The sequence below is a fragment of the Saccopteryx bilineata genome, chromosome 12 (genome assembly GCF_036850765.1).
Source record: "Saccopteryx bilineata isolate mSacBil1 chromosome 12, mSacBil1_pri_phased_curated, whole genome shotgun sequence".
NCBI lineage: Eukaryota > Metazoa > Chordata > Mammalia > Chiroptera > Emballonuridae > Saccopteryx > Saccopteryx bilineata.
Window position 1 is genome coordinate 25,335,460 of NC_089501.1, and position 14,535 is coordinate 25,349,994.

Here is a 14,535-nt window from a genome sequence, read left to right on the forward strand (position 1 = left end):
AAAGGCTCTATGGCATCTCCATTATCATTATTAATATGTCTATTAATAATTGTTCTCAATAGATATATCTATCTTTAATATTTTCTACAACAAGCATTGTTGCAATGAATAACCATGTGCTTAACTATATCCTAATGTGCTAAATTACTGTAACTGGTGGATAAATTTTGAGAGGTAGAATTTCTGTGTCAAAGAGTATATGCATCTGAAATTTAAATGGATTTTGCCAAATTAATCCTATAGATTTTATACATACCACCACCAATGAATGAAAACTCTTATTTCTCTTAAACTCCTCATCTATAGAGTATGTCATCAAACTTTTAGAACTTTGACAATCCAATAGAAAATATGTCATTTTAGCAAAACTTATACTTTGCTTCATTTTTGTTAATGCAAGTAGTATATTTCCATGTTAAAGGAACAATAGTATTTTCTTTTCTACAGAAACACTGAGACTCAAATTAAGAAACTTATTTGGACTTGCTGAGTTCCTAGATTAATTTGGAGAGTAAGCAAGATAATGTTTAAATAAATTTTTTATGCCTGGTAGAGAATATGGAGAATAGGATTTGTAAGATATTTTTCCCCACTGAGGAAGAAGTAAGGGGTGTAGCCACCAAGTGTGGATAAGCAAAAGCTTTATTGAATACAGCGCTTCGCGGACAAGATTCACTGGCCTGGGAGATAGAGGTCAGGAAAATCATGTGGAGAGACTGTGTGGGGCAAATTTAAAGGGGTCCTCTAGGGTGGTCGAGCTAATATGACGTAGCGAAATCTCACTGGCTGACAGACAGTTGCTCTTTTCCAAGGGACTCCTGGGAAGTTTCTTTTGGTGTGCATGAGTGTGGGCAGTTCTAGCCAAAGTTCCCGGGTCTGGGTTCCTCATGTGACCTTCCCCCCATTGCTGACCACCCCACTGGTTTTACCTAATTCCTATTGTTAATTTCTTATAAAAAATTATTCAAGGTAGATATTTTAATTTTCTTTTTGATATAATATAATTTATACTTCAGAAATAAGTTAATTTATCCAGTCACATAGTAAATATATGTACTAAGGTTAGAGAGGATATTATTCTGAAACATATGACCTTTGCATTATAGACATCATCTATACTGAAAATATGTGTGTGTGAAAGAGAGAGACTTGATCAGTAGTATCTAAAAAAGTAAAAAATATATTAAAAATGTATCTCATTATCATTAAAGCAACAGTGTGACTCTGAACAATTTAATCTCTTAGAGGCTCAATCTCTCTCTCTCTCTCTCTCTCTCTCTCTCTCTCTCTTTAATCTTATCTTCAGAACAATTTTATTCCTTCTTAAAACAATATAAACCACATCCAAAGCCTTAACTTACAGACACACTGAAGTATCTATTTTCAGTATTAGCTATTGAGGTTGGAAACACACAGTGGGAGAAATGCTTGCTATCTGAAACTTACACCAAACTGCTCAATCACAGTACATTTGGCTGTGGTCGAGGGTGAGTATAGATACAGAACCAAAAGAGAACAACTGTTTTCTACAAATGCCAAAGTCTTTTACTACTAAAATGGTAGGGATATATTTCAGTGGTAAAGAGGGGGAAAAGCTTAGTTCCTTTCCACAGTGCATGAGGGGGCCTTGCAGAGGGTCACAGCAGAAAAGCAGACATCCCCTTGCTCACTCAGTGCGTTCTCTGCAGACCTTCGTAGCGTCCTACAGTAGCTGTAAGCCCGTGCCTGGATGCCGTGATTCACTGTAAAAGGCATTCGTCTGTCAGGTTCATAGAGGTGGCCATCCATGGTATTTAACAGACTAAAATGAAAGTTCACCTTGTCATCTACACAACAGTGGCCTTCCTGTGCCACAGAGTCATGGACTGCCTAAATGGCTCCATTCTTTTCAAAACATTTTCTCTGTCTTCAGTGGACAACTTCATTTCAGAGAGAATTTATTTCAGGACAGACCTACCCTCACATTCTAGTTTATCTTCATTATTGATTGGCCACTGCGTATGTAAGTATGATGATACCACAAGACTTCCCCCATGTCTGCTTCATGAAGCACACTTCAGGACTGACCTCTTTTCCCTTCAGTTCTTCAATCTGTTTTTTCCTGAAGAGTGCAAATAACAGCAACGGCACGAGGCAGGTGTTGGCACCATGCTCAGAGCCTTCTCCTGCAGCCCAGGCACATGGCCCCGAAACACCACTGGTTGGCAACCCCCAACCTGGCCAGCACTTTGTTCAGTGTTTTGGGGTTAATCTCCATGAGTTTGGACTGCATCTTCACAAACCACAAGTGAGATCACAACCCAAGAAGATAAAAAACCTCAATTTCTTCATCTATACAATATAATAACAGATAATAATAATAAAGCTCCACTACAAAATTTTTTATAGATTAAATAAAATGATGTGGAAAAGTGCTTTTGAAATTTTAAATTTTCATACAAATGTCAGCTTGATCACATATGGCTCAGTAATTGGATTCGTTTAATTTTTGAGACCTGCTATATTTTTTATATTATCTATATCTTGCTTTAAAAAATGGTATATATTTTTGTTTTGTTTTCTAACTTTAAAAATTCAGATTATACTGATTTGTTACAATGATATGGTAGGAGAGAATCTTGTTCAGGATGGTTACAAATTTTTGAGATGGTTTAATACAATGGCAACAATAACAAGTAAAGTGATAGCAGCTAACCTTTCTTTTACCTTCATAAAATATCAAGCACTATTCTATTCAATTGAATTCTCACAAGAATCCTATGAGATATTTTCTGCTGTATTATCTCTATTTTTCAGATAAAGTCTTCAGACCAAGAGAAATTAAATAATTTACTTATACACAGTTAAGAAGGGGCAGAGCTATTTTCCTCCCAGAAATCCAGCTCTTGACGCTGTAATATTTCCAATTCTATTTCTCTAAATTTGTCTTAATGAATATGTTGTTCTTCCCTATAAATACTTTATTTCTAACATCTCAGATCAGGGAGCAGGTGTGTATAAAGCTAATTACTATTCTGGTGCTCTACAGTAGACATTTCAAAAAGCTACCCTAGTATTTCACTAAACAACTATTAATAAATTAGCTTCAAAACTTAGCATTATGGTTTTGGAGTTGTAGTGGTACCAGATCTAGTCTAAACTCTCAGCTATGTAGGCATTCCTTCTCCATTATCTCAGACAGATGGACCTCTGTTTATATATGTTCAAAGATATAGATACCTGGTGTGTTATGGCTCATTCCATTATGAACAGTTGACTCTGGATGGTTGGCTCAGTGGTAGAGCATTAGCCCAGCATATGGATGTGCTGGGTTCAATTCCCAGGGCACAAAGGAAAAGTGCCCATCTGCTTCTCCACTCCTCCCCCTCTCACTTCCCTCTCTCTTTCTCTCTCTCTCTCTTCCCCTCCTGCAGCCATGGCTCGACTGGAACGAGTTGGCCCCAGGCACTGAAGATGGCTCTATGGCCTCTGCCTCAGGTGCTAATGAAAGCTCAGTTGGTGAGCAACAAAATGATGCCCCAGATGAGCAGAATAGCACCACCTAATGGGCTTTCTGGGTGGATCCCAGTCGGATGGCATGTAGGAGTCTGTCTCTCTGCCTCCCTTTCTCTCACTGAATAAAAGAAAAATTATGAACAGTTGTAGATATTAGAAGTTAATTCTTGCATGACCTGTGGTGGCGCAGTGGATAAAGTGTTGACCTGGAATGCTGAGGTCGCTGGTTCAAAACCCTGCACTTGTCTGGTCGAGTCACATGTGGAAATTGATGCTTCCTGCTTCTCCCCCATTTCTCTCTCTCTCTCTCTCTCTCACTCTCCTCTCTAAAATGAATGAATGAATGAATAAATAAATAAATAAATTTTTATATAGGATCAAAAGGTATCCTTTCCTTCCTACTTTTTTTTTTTTTTTTGTATTTTTCTGAAACTGGAAAACGGGGAGAGACAGTCAGACAGACTCCCGCATGCGCCCGACCGGGATCCACCTGGCATGCCCACCAGGGGGTGACGCTCTGCCCACCAGGGGGCGATGCTCTGAGGAGACCAGAGCCACTCTAGCGCCTGGGGCAGAGGCCAAGGAGCCATCCCCAGTGCCCGGGCCATCTTTGCTCCAATGGAGCCTTGGCTGCGAGAGGGGAAGAGAGAGACAGAGAGGAAGGAGGGGGTAGGGGTGGAGAAGCCAATGGGCACTTCTCCTATGTGCCCTGGCCGGGAATCGAACCCAGGTCCCCCGCACGCCAGGCCGACGCTCTACCGCTGAGCCAACCGGCCAGAGCCACCTTCCTACTTCTTTATATAGGTTCCGTTTTTGTGCTACAAACGGAGCAAGTTTTCTTCCTGTTATATATGATAGGCCATCAAATGTTTTAAGGAAACAACCATGTTTTCTCTAATGTTGGGCAAATGAGTTTATAAAATCTGTATTTTCTGGTTTTGCTCACTTTTATTGTTAAGATTGGCCTCTGCTCATGTTTCAATGCTCCCATGTCATACAGCTAATTACCTTTCTGCTTGGGAAGGGGCTTGGTTATGCTAATGTGCGAAGAAGGAGGAGCTAGGCGGCCATGTTGGTGCAGGAAGAGAGGCAGCCAAGATGGCAGAGTGCTGAAGGAGAAGCCAGTTTGTGCAGAGTTTGTGCAGAGAGAAGGAAATAGGGAAAAAAGAGATGACTGGACTAGTAGGGTCCTTTGATTCTAGGAAACCCGGATGTGTCAGTAGCTTTGTGAGTGCTGAATGAATGCATTTTTGAGCCTAGTGTGTTTGTGTTTATTCACGTCCCGGTTGTGAACTAGAATAAAAGAAATGGCTCACCATTTCTTCGCTTTATTGTTTATCTACTGTTTATCTAAATCTAATGGAAATCTGCATGAGCCTGGCGGCTGTGACAGCCATGACTACTGGCCATACATCTAAGTCTTTTCTATTTAAAACTAAACATTCCATGATCTTTCTAAACCACTTGCTCAGGTTTTACAGTCATTAACATCCTGGTCACCACCTCTTTGGATGAACTCTAATCTGTCAACTACTCTTAAATGGTGATGTCAAGCTTTGACTGCAGTAGGATCATTACTTCATTTAATCTGTATGCTGCGTGTCTTTTTTTTTTTTCTGAAGTTGGAAACGGGGAAGCAGTCAGACAGACTCCTGCATGTGCTCGACCAGGATCCACCCGGCATGCATATCAGGGGGCCATGCTCTGCCAATTTAGCAACCAGAGCCATTTTAGCGCCTGAGGCAGAAGCCATAGAGCCACCCCCAGTGCGTCGGCCAACTTTGCTCCAATGGAGCCTTGGCTGCGGGAAGGGAAGAGAGAGACAGAGAGGAAGGAGAGGGGGAGGGATGGAGAAGCAGATGGGCGTTTCTCCTGTGTACCCTGGCTGGGAATTGAACCCAGGACTCCTGCACGCCAGGCCAACACTCTACCACTGAGCCAATCGGCCAGGGCCTAATCTGTATGCTACGTGTCTTCTTAATACAGAGAGTATGTTCATTGTTTGTTTGCCTGTTGTAAAGTACTGTTTCACGGGATTTACCTAGAGACACCAAGTCCAAATGAATTTTAAGGAATTTTATTAAATAGAGGAGATTTAATAATATGCCAGCTGCATATGACTAACACAGGGCATCACTGACCCAAATCATGCCCACTGACTATAGCCCTGAGGTAGGTTATATACCTTTGATCACACACAGGTTGGCGGAAAAAGAAGGAGGGGTAGAGATGACACAATTCATTAGCAAGCTTATAACATTCGTCATAGGATTTATAAAAATATTTCTACACATTAAAACTTACAAGGTAATACAATAGCAGAAAATGTTGTTCTACATATAAAAAGATATTCCTAAATTTTCGAGTGTTCATTTGCCATTTCTTTGTTTAGAGGTAGAGTGGTACCTTGAGATATGAACAGACCAACCTACGAATTTTTTAAGATACGATTTGTGACTCAGTCCATATTTTGTTCGATATCCCAGCGAAATTCCAAGATAAAAGTGGTTTGGAAAGCTGCCACTAGTTGGTGCACGGGTCCAGTATCGGCAGTTTGATATACGAGTTTACTGACTTACTAGCTTGGTTACAGAAGGAATTAAATTCATATCTCGAGGTACCACTGTATATACATTGATTACACATTTTCGGGAGGTGGAGTTTTCATGTCGCCAGGGAATAAGCATCCGTGAATAGCCCATCAAAGAAGGAAAGAGAGGAGAGGAAAAGATTTGCTTAATCTCTCTCTCTCCTCCCCACACCTGGCTAGGTGTTTACCCTGTTTCTTACAGAAGTTGGGAGAGGGGAATCTAAGTCTCCCCAGCACAAAATCTCTTTACAACACAATGTTGTTGTCTATTCTGAGTTGGTGCAAATCACACACAAATATAAAATCATATTTACAAAATCTCTCTGTGTGCTTAGCCCAAATTATAAAACGCCTTTTAAACTTCCTAGTAAAAAGGGATTTTCTACACAGTATGTCTCTGCAAGCCAGAAAAACTCCCTCTTTCCTCTCCTAAAATATTAATATTAATTTTTTCATTCTTTGGTACCTTACCACTTGCCAGTATACACAACTACTGAAAATGTATTTATGACTTAGAAAATATGCATTAATGGGCACTAGAATTTACCTGTTATTCTAGCATATAGAAGCTGGCAAAAAGTAATGACATATAGTTGCTTTACGTGTGTAAATGTCTAAATGACCTAAATATTGATTTTTCTTTTAGCTACAGACCAAAATTCCCAAATGCTGAAGGTCTCATATTTTCAAACACATTTGAGATTTGCCAGTCAGCAGTACATTGAGTTCCTATAGTAAACGCAAGTCACTGAAAAGTTTAATTAGACATACCTCCTTTTGTCTGTTTTTAGGACTGATAAAGATAAGAATAGGGAAACCAGTAAAGACCTATTTAAATAACAACTGCAAAGTATCTCATAGGAGTGGTACAAATCTGTGCCATTTTTTATGCTTTCTCCATCCAGAATTCATTGAAATAATATATAGTGTTGAATCTGATTATAAGTCAGCATATATTTTTGCAGCATGTACTATTTGTAAGATGCTTGTGCAAAGTACCATAGGGAAACATTAAAACATGAATTCTTCCATCACTGTCATCTCTTCCAGAAACTCTAGGATTTTAAACTGCATTTAGAATTTTGAAATAAATAACATTATGATTAGTTTTATGTGAAGTGTGTATGTTATTTTAAGTTTACCAAGGATTCTTACTAAAACAGTGTGACAACATTTAGTTAATATAAACTATGTGCTAGGTACTAGGTAAGGAATTTTGTGTATAATTTCTCATTTCATCCTCAGTACTTCTGAGATAGATATAATTCAGCTCATTTTAGTGAATATTAACACAGTCTCTGAAAACATAAATGACTTTCCTAAGGGCCACACAGTACTTAAAGGAAGAACACAATCCAAATTCAGGTCTAGAAAATCTCCAAGTATGAACTGGATCTTTTGTGTGATTTATATCTGATTCTTATATTTATAGACATGTCAGAAAACTAATGCAACTCTATCTGTTAATAATGGAAGGTTTTATAGGCCTGTTGATTCTCTTCTGGTATGAGGCTTAGTTTCCATTGCACATTTGGAGATTTTTTTTTCTTCTGAAATTCACAACCAGCTTCTAACTGCTATAGTCAAGAATCACCTTCACGAATTAAGGAAGAGAGAAAAGGATACAGTAGTAGGTCAGTATAGCATCAAATCAAAATAGTATTCCAAGACTGGTGTTCTGGCTGCTACTTTTGTGGGAAATAGTTGACTTCCTTTTTAAAATAACCTTTATTTACATAATGTAACCTAAAATTAACTGAGCTCATTTATTTATTTGTTTATTTATTTTTTTATTTTATTTTATTTTATTTTATTTATTTATTTTTTTTATTTATTCATTTTAGAGAGGAGGGGGTGTGATAGAGAGAGAGAGAGAGAGAGAGAGAGAGAGAGAAGGGGGAGGAGCAGGAAGCATCAACTCCCATATGTGCCTTGACCAGGCAAGCCAGGGTTTTGAACCGGCAACCTCAGTGTTTCCAGGTTGACGCTTTATCCACTGCGCCACCACAGGTCAGGCTATTTGTTTATTTTTTGTGGCAGAGACAGAGAGTCAGAGAGAGGGACAGATAGGGACAGACAGACAGGAAGGGAGAGAGATGAGAAACATCAATTCTTGTTGCGGCTCCTTAGTTGTTCATTGATTTCTCATATGTGCCTTGACTGGGGAGCTACAGCAGACCGAGTGACCCCTTGCTTGAGCCAGTGACCTTGGGCTTGAGCTGGTGAGCCTTGCTCAAACCAGATGAGCCCATGCTCAAGCTGGCAACCTCAGGGTTTTGAACCTGGATCCTCCACATCCCAGTCCAATGCTCTATCCACTGCACCACTGCACCACTGCCTGGTCAGACTTAACTGAGCTCATTTAAATATATAGTTCCACATTCAGTGTTGTTAAGCGTTGTAACATTGAGGATTGCCTATGAGCAATCTGAGAACTCTGTTTTTAACTCTCTCTCTCCTACTTTTACAGTAAGGGGAGAAAAGACTAATTTACTAGCAGCATTCTATTCCAAGTAATGAATATCTTTTTAAGACAAAATAGTTAAGCACTAAGAGAAAAACTATCTAAAATTATCCTTTAAATAGATATTAACAATGCTGTTATCTTGTTTTACAGTGTTCTCCTAAATTTCACACAAGTATAAAATATTTTGCATTTTTTAATTCATTTGTCATTTATGTGAATACAGTGTGTTTCTCTTTAACTTAATGGAATTTGGATTAAATGTGTCCTGCTATTTTAATCAGTATCAGTATGATATATTACGTGCATGCAGTTTTCTGTTTTCTTGACCAAGAACTAAAAAAAATTAAGTCCTGGTCAATAAGAAACACACACACACACACACACACACTCACACACATATATGAAATCATAATTTATAATTTTATTAGATCAATGTTTAATTATTACATGTATTTTTGTACTGAGTATTTACACATAAATTAATCCAGCCCTCAGAAAGAGTACTAACAGAACATTCCATCTAAACATAAGTAAACAGAAGAGAAACAGCTGTTGCAAAGACCCTGCTTTTGAGTCTGGTCTTGATAGCAAATAACAGTTTGGAGAATTGGGCTGTGACCATTTACTTACTTACATATGCTGAGATTGTACTATTTCAACACAATAGTTGATCAGTGCATGTCATAGAGTAGCATATCATTCTCTAAGTCAGAAAACTTACAGAAATACTACATAGTCATTTATTGTCTGGGATGTTGTACTTTTAAGCCGTTTATCATCTTCTGTTTAGCAATTCTACTAATGGGATGTTTAAATATTTAAGTGTGCCCAGAGGGATCTAAGAGTTTGTAGAAAATATGTGAAATATGAAAGAAATAATTTGTTATATTTTAAAATTTGATCCATCTACCTCTGGGCCATTTATTTATAAGAAGCCCTCATCTGATTTTCAGATGCAACCTAAAACATTCTTACCTCATCAGACTCATTTGCTTTGAATCATAACTTAGCATAGGGAGAGTATAATTGGACCCTGCCTTTGTTAAACAGGAGATAGCAAACATATGCTGAAGTTTTAGGTTGGTGTTGTATGAGTAAATAAACAATTTAGCAAAAATTTATATAGAAAACTCACATTGACTTCTTCATTCCCATAGATAAGTCTCTCACAATTTTTTTTTTTGCCCTGCCAATCAAAATGCTGTAATGGCTTTCTCTTGGCATTTTCAGTAAGAAACATCGCATATAAACGTTGGCTAGAAGATAGATTGTGAGGATTTTGAAAGCCATGGTGAAAGTTGGGACGACTAAAAAAGATTGAGAAATTTCATAAGCAGTTCGAGGACTGGGCTGTAATGACACTAGTCAATTATTGTCACCATGAGGGAGTATCTCTGGTGGGCTGCCACAAAACTCTGTCCTTGGCCCTTTCACATTCATAACTATCATCACCACTTTGGATACTTATGAAATACAGATGATATAAAATACAAAGGAATGCAATATGATCTTATCAAGTTAGAAGTGGCCAAATCTAAAAGGAAAAACATCCCACAGTCAGGCCTTTCCTCAAACGAGTTCTAATAATCGCATATGTGAAAAAGGCATTGTTGTGATAGCAACATAAATATTGTCAAGCTCTAATTTGAATAACAAAAAAGAAAAAGGAGGAGGAACAGAAAGAGGAGGAGGAGGAGGAAGATGAAGGAGAAAAAGATGGAGGAGGAGAAACAAATGAGTAAAAAGTAGGGAAAGAAGGCAGGAAAAACAGGTAGAGGGGAAGAAAAGAGCGAAAGGAGGGATGAAGGCAGGCAAGCAGTGGAGTTCTTTACAGTTTCCTTTTTTTGTATCTTCATACTGCATAATGGGATCTCTTGCCTTCCAAACCAGCGTTCCTACAATGTATTGTCTCTGTTTGACAACTCCAACTCCCAGTACATTTTCTATGCCTTAAAAATATAACTTGAAGTCCTCCCATGAAGATTCCGCCTGTTTTCTAATTCAACATCCTCTTGCATCTGTTCTTCTCAAGTCAAACTTTGAAAGAAAAAAGAACAAAAACATGTTCTTACTTCAGTGTTATTAAGTGCACAGAAAAGCATAACACAACCTATGTTAAAATAAAGCTCCATGAATAGATGCATTAATAAACATCTATGTAGGAGGGACATCTCTCAAGAGTTTAATGCTCTGGGGCTTTGGAATCTAGAAAGTAAATTGCTTGTGCTGTTTGTGATGTGAAACTAAACTGGACAGATATGTTTCATTTATCCTGCTCAATATTACGAAGGCTTTTCTTCACTTGATTTTAGTATATTCCCCCTGAAACATTTACTCTGATAAGCAAAAGCAAATATTAAGTTTTATACCCCATTTAGTGGAGTAAGAATGATGTTGTCCTGACAAGGAGAACCAAATACTCCAGGCTTATTGTTATGAAAAGAATTTTTCCCAGCTATATTGTCCCCCATAGATCACTCATTCACTCCCCTCAATTCATGTTTCTTAAGATTGGGGGGGGGAGACAAGCTAGAGTAAAAATCACCTAATTCTAAACATTTTTGTAAGGTTTAGTTTTATGAATTACTTTTAGCTTTTTCTACTCATGAGGAAAGACTTTTTTGCCTCATTAAATCTTTAATGCAACGTGCTGCATGCACACTACATTATTATGTGTGACATTGGGTTATATATTGTACAGTAACTATAATGTTACTTGCAAACAAGCCATTTCTTTCCCTTGAAGGTAAAATTAAAACAGGTTCTCATGGGAAACAGCTACTTACTTCTATTGCTCTTTTATTTTTATTTATAATTAAAATTTTCATTTTTAACTTATTGTGCTGACATGGTTTTAGTATCCCGCTTAATATAACACCCCCTACACACTGCACCACCGTGCCTCCCCTTATATTGCTCTTTCCTTAACGGAGTAAATTTAAGGATCAAGAGAGTGGATGGCTTAGCACTGAACCTAATCCAGGAATGAATGGATGCTGCTACTTTTCCTAAAGTGTCTTCTCAATTTGACATCTGAATCTTCCTGAAAAGACTTTTGTGATAAAAAAAAAACACCCAAAAACATAAAAAGCAAGATCTTTAGGGAATTCACTTTCTTTTTGTATTGAAAATGAATACAACTTTCATCTCTGGTAAATATAGTCTAATCTATCCAGTAAATGTAAAGATTGCCTCAAAGTGAATTGGAATTGCACTTATTTTTAGTTAGAGGAAACCATATTTCTCTAGCCAACAGAATGATGATGATTTAGTTCCTAAATAGCAGGAAAAAAAAAGAATGTTCTATCATTTGTACATGCAGTACTCTATAAAATTACAGTAATCACTGTTGTCCCAAAATGGACTAATTTGAAAGTTTTAAAGATAATATTAATTGAGTCTACAGAGTCCAAAATTGTAGAAAATTAAAGTGATGCACACTACACATAACTTACTGATGTCTTGTGATGTACTGTTAGACTTCGTTAGTGTTGGTTTATACAGAGCTCTTCCTGTTCCAGAATCCTATAGCTCTCTTATTTGTTGTGGTTGCCACTGACTCTTTAGTAGATTTTGGGGATATTACTGAAAAACGTTTTCGTCCTGTTTTTTGACCAGTCAGACATTAGTCAGGCAAAGAAAGAAAAGCAGCATTTAAATAGCCAGAGTTCTGTAGGAATAGAATTTCAGCAGAAATATTAGTTTAAGCAAATCTAAGTAACAGAGTAAATAGATATGCAAAGAGATTATATTGGCAGTTACCAAACTTTCTCAATTCATGGTACACTTTGTGTTTCTGTATTTTCTCCACAGTGCATTTTAGACCAATGGAGATATGCCACAGATATTAGGGTCAAACAACTTAATAAAGAATTCCTTTTTAACAATTTAGTAATCATTTAAAAATATAATGCACATAAATTTAGGCATTAGAATAATTTGTTCATAAATAACCACATTTGCTTACTAATGGGATTTGTTTCCCTGCTTGGTTTTTATTACAGCATCCACTGAAAACTTTGCTTGACAGAGGTATGACATAGCTGAAAATGAAAGTAAACAAAAACAACTCAAAATTCTGAGAACATTCTTAAGAGGAATGTAGCATTATCTAATGTTGAAATTGTGAACTTGGTAGAGCTAGTTGTTTCTGTAATATCTAACAGATATAAAGTACTACTGTATTTCCTTCAAACATTTACAGTATCCCACAGTGCCTTTGTAAGTTCACTGTAGTGCTCTAGGGCAGTGGTCCCCAACCTTTTTTGGGCCATGGACCAGTTTAATGTCAGAAAATGTTTTCATGGACCAGCCTTTAGGGTGAGACGGATAAATGTATCATGTGACCAATAAATGTATCATGTGACCGAGACAAGCGTCAAGAGTAAGTCTTAGACAGATGTAACAGGGAATCTGGTCATTTTTAAAAAATAAAACATCGTTCAGACTTAAATATAAATAAAACAGAAATAATGTAAGTTATTTATTCTTTCTCTGTGGACCAGTACCAAATGGCCCATGGACCGGTATTGGTCTGCGGCCCAGGGGTTGGGGACCACTGTTCTAGGGTACCTCTGCACAGAGTTTGTGAACAAGCGGCTAGATAAATCCTAGAGAGTATTTAAACTGCACTGAAAGGTGATTGATAATATGGATCCCAGACTGCTGGAGGTTCTTCATTACGAAGGTACAAAACTAGAAGTAATAGTAGATAAAACTTTTTTCAGCAAAAAGACTGAGGTCAGAGAATTAGTTCAAATGTTTGATGGGGGCCTAATAAGTATGATGTGATAAGAGGAATAGAAAGTTAGACAAGATGCATTTCAAGAGAATAAGATTGAGACAATAATCTGATGCAAATAACAAAGTGAAAATAATATTGTATTGCACCTACAGTTTCCAATTTAAAATAGAGAAATAAAGTAATTGATTTGACCAATTTATGGAAGTTGGGAAAAAATCAAGTTTGTTTCCTAGGAAGAACCAGATAATGAGACTAACTTTGGGTACCTTGAGTGTTTGAGACATTATTGAACAATCACTCAATACAGGACTGTTAAAGCTGGAATTGTATCTATCCACAAATTTATATGTTGAAGTCCTAACCCCTGAAACCTTAGCCTGTGACTATATTTTGAGAAAGGCTCTTTAAAGTGCCTTTAAAGTGCTCTTTAGTTAAAATGTGGTAATTAAAAGGGTTTCTAATTCAACATTACTGGTATCCTTATAAGATGAGGAAATTAAGACACAGACTAATACAGAGGAAGACCATGTGAGGACACAGGGAAAAGATGGCCACTTATATGCCAAAATGAGAAGTCTCAAAAGAAATCTACCCTACTGATAACTTAATCTCATATTTCTGTTACTTAAGCCAACTGGTCTCTCATATTTGTAATGGGAGTATAAGCAAACTAATATAGGGACACAGCACAGGATGGAAGATGCATTTCAAGAGAATTAGATTGAGTAACCAGGTGTAAACATAGTTCAATTGATGAGAGAGGAATGGAAAAGTTAATAAAGGATAACTAAAAGAGAGTATGAGTCTTGGAGACATTTGTACAATAGATATAGAGTTAGAAAGAAAGAATGTATCTATAAATGAGACAGAGGTAAGAGTGGGGAGTAGGGGTTGGGGGAGGAGTCTCAGTACAGTTTAGTGCAATAGAAGACAAAGGAGTCAAGAATCTTAACTATTTTATGTCACATAAAGATTAAGTATAGAACTGACCAAAAAGGTCTATTGGTGGTTGCCAGATAGAGTTGATGAATGACCTTTCAATAAGCATTTTAATGGAATACTAGGGATGAAACACAGGTTGCAGGAGATAAAATAAGAAAGGCTGAATATGCAGGAATGAAGATTATGAGTGTAAAACCCCATATCACAGAGTTTGATGATGAAAGTAATATGTAACCATAAATAATACCAAAAGAACACAATAAAGTCAATTGATGATTTGCAGTCCTGTGTACATTT

The 14,535-nt window shown here is 37.3% G+C and overlaps 1 protein-coding gene and 1 pseudogene across 3 annotated transcripts in view; one reads left to right on the top strand and one right to left on the bottom strand.

Annotated features, from left to right (window-relative positions):
- LAMA2 (laminin subunit alpha 2) overlaps positions 1 to 14,535 on the top strand; it is a 660,268-nt gene that overhangs the window by 362,138 nt on the left and 283,595 nt on the right. The gene's annotated exons all lie outside the window — the stretch shown is intronic.
- LOC136316417 (ubiquitin carboxyl-terminal hydrolase isozyme L1 pseudogene) lies at positions 1,597 to 2,272 on the bottom strand (annotated as a pseudogene).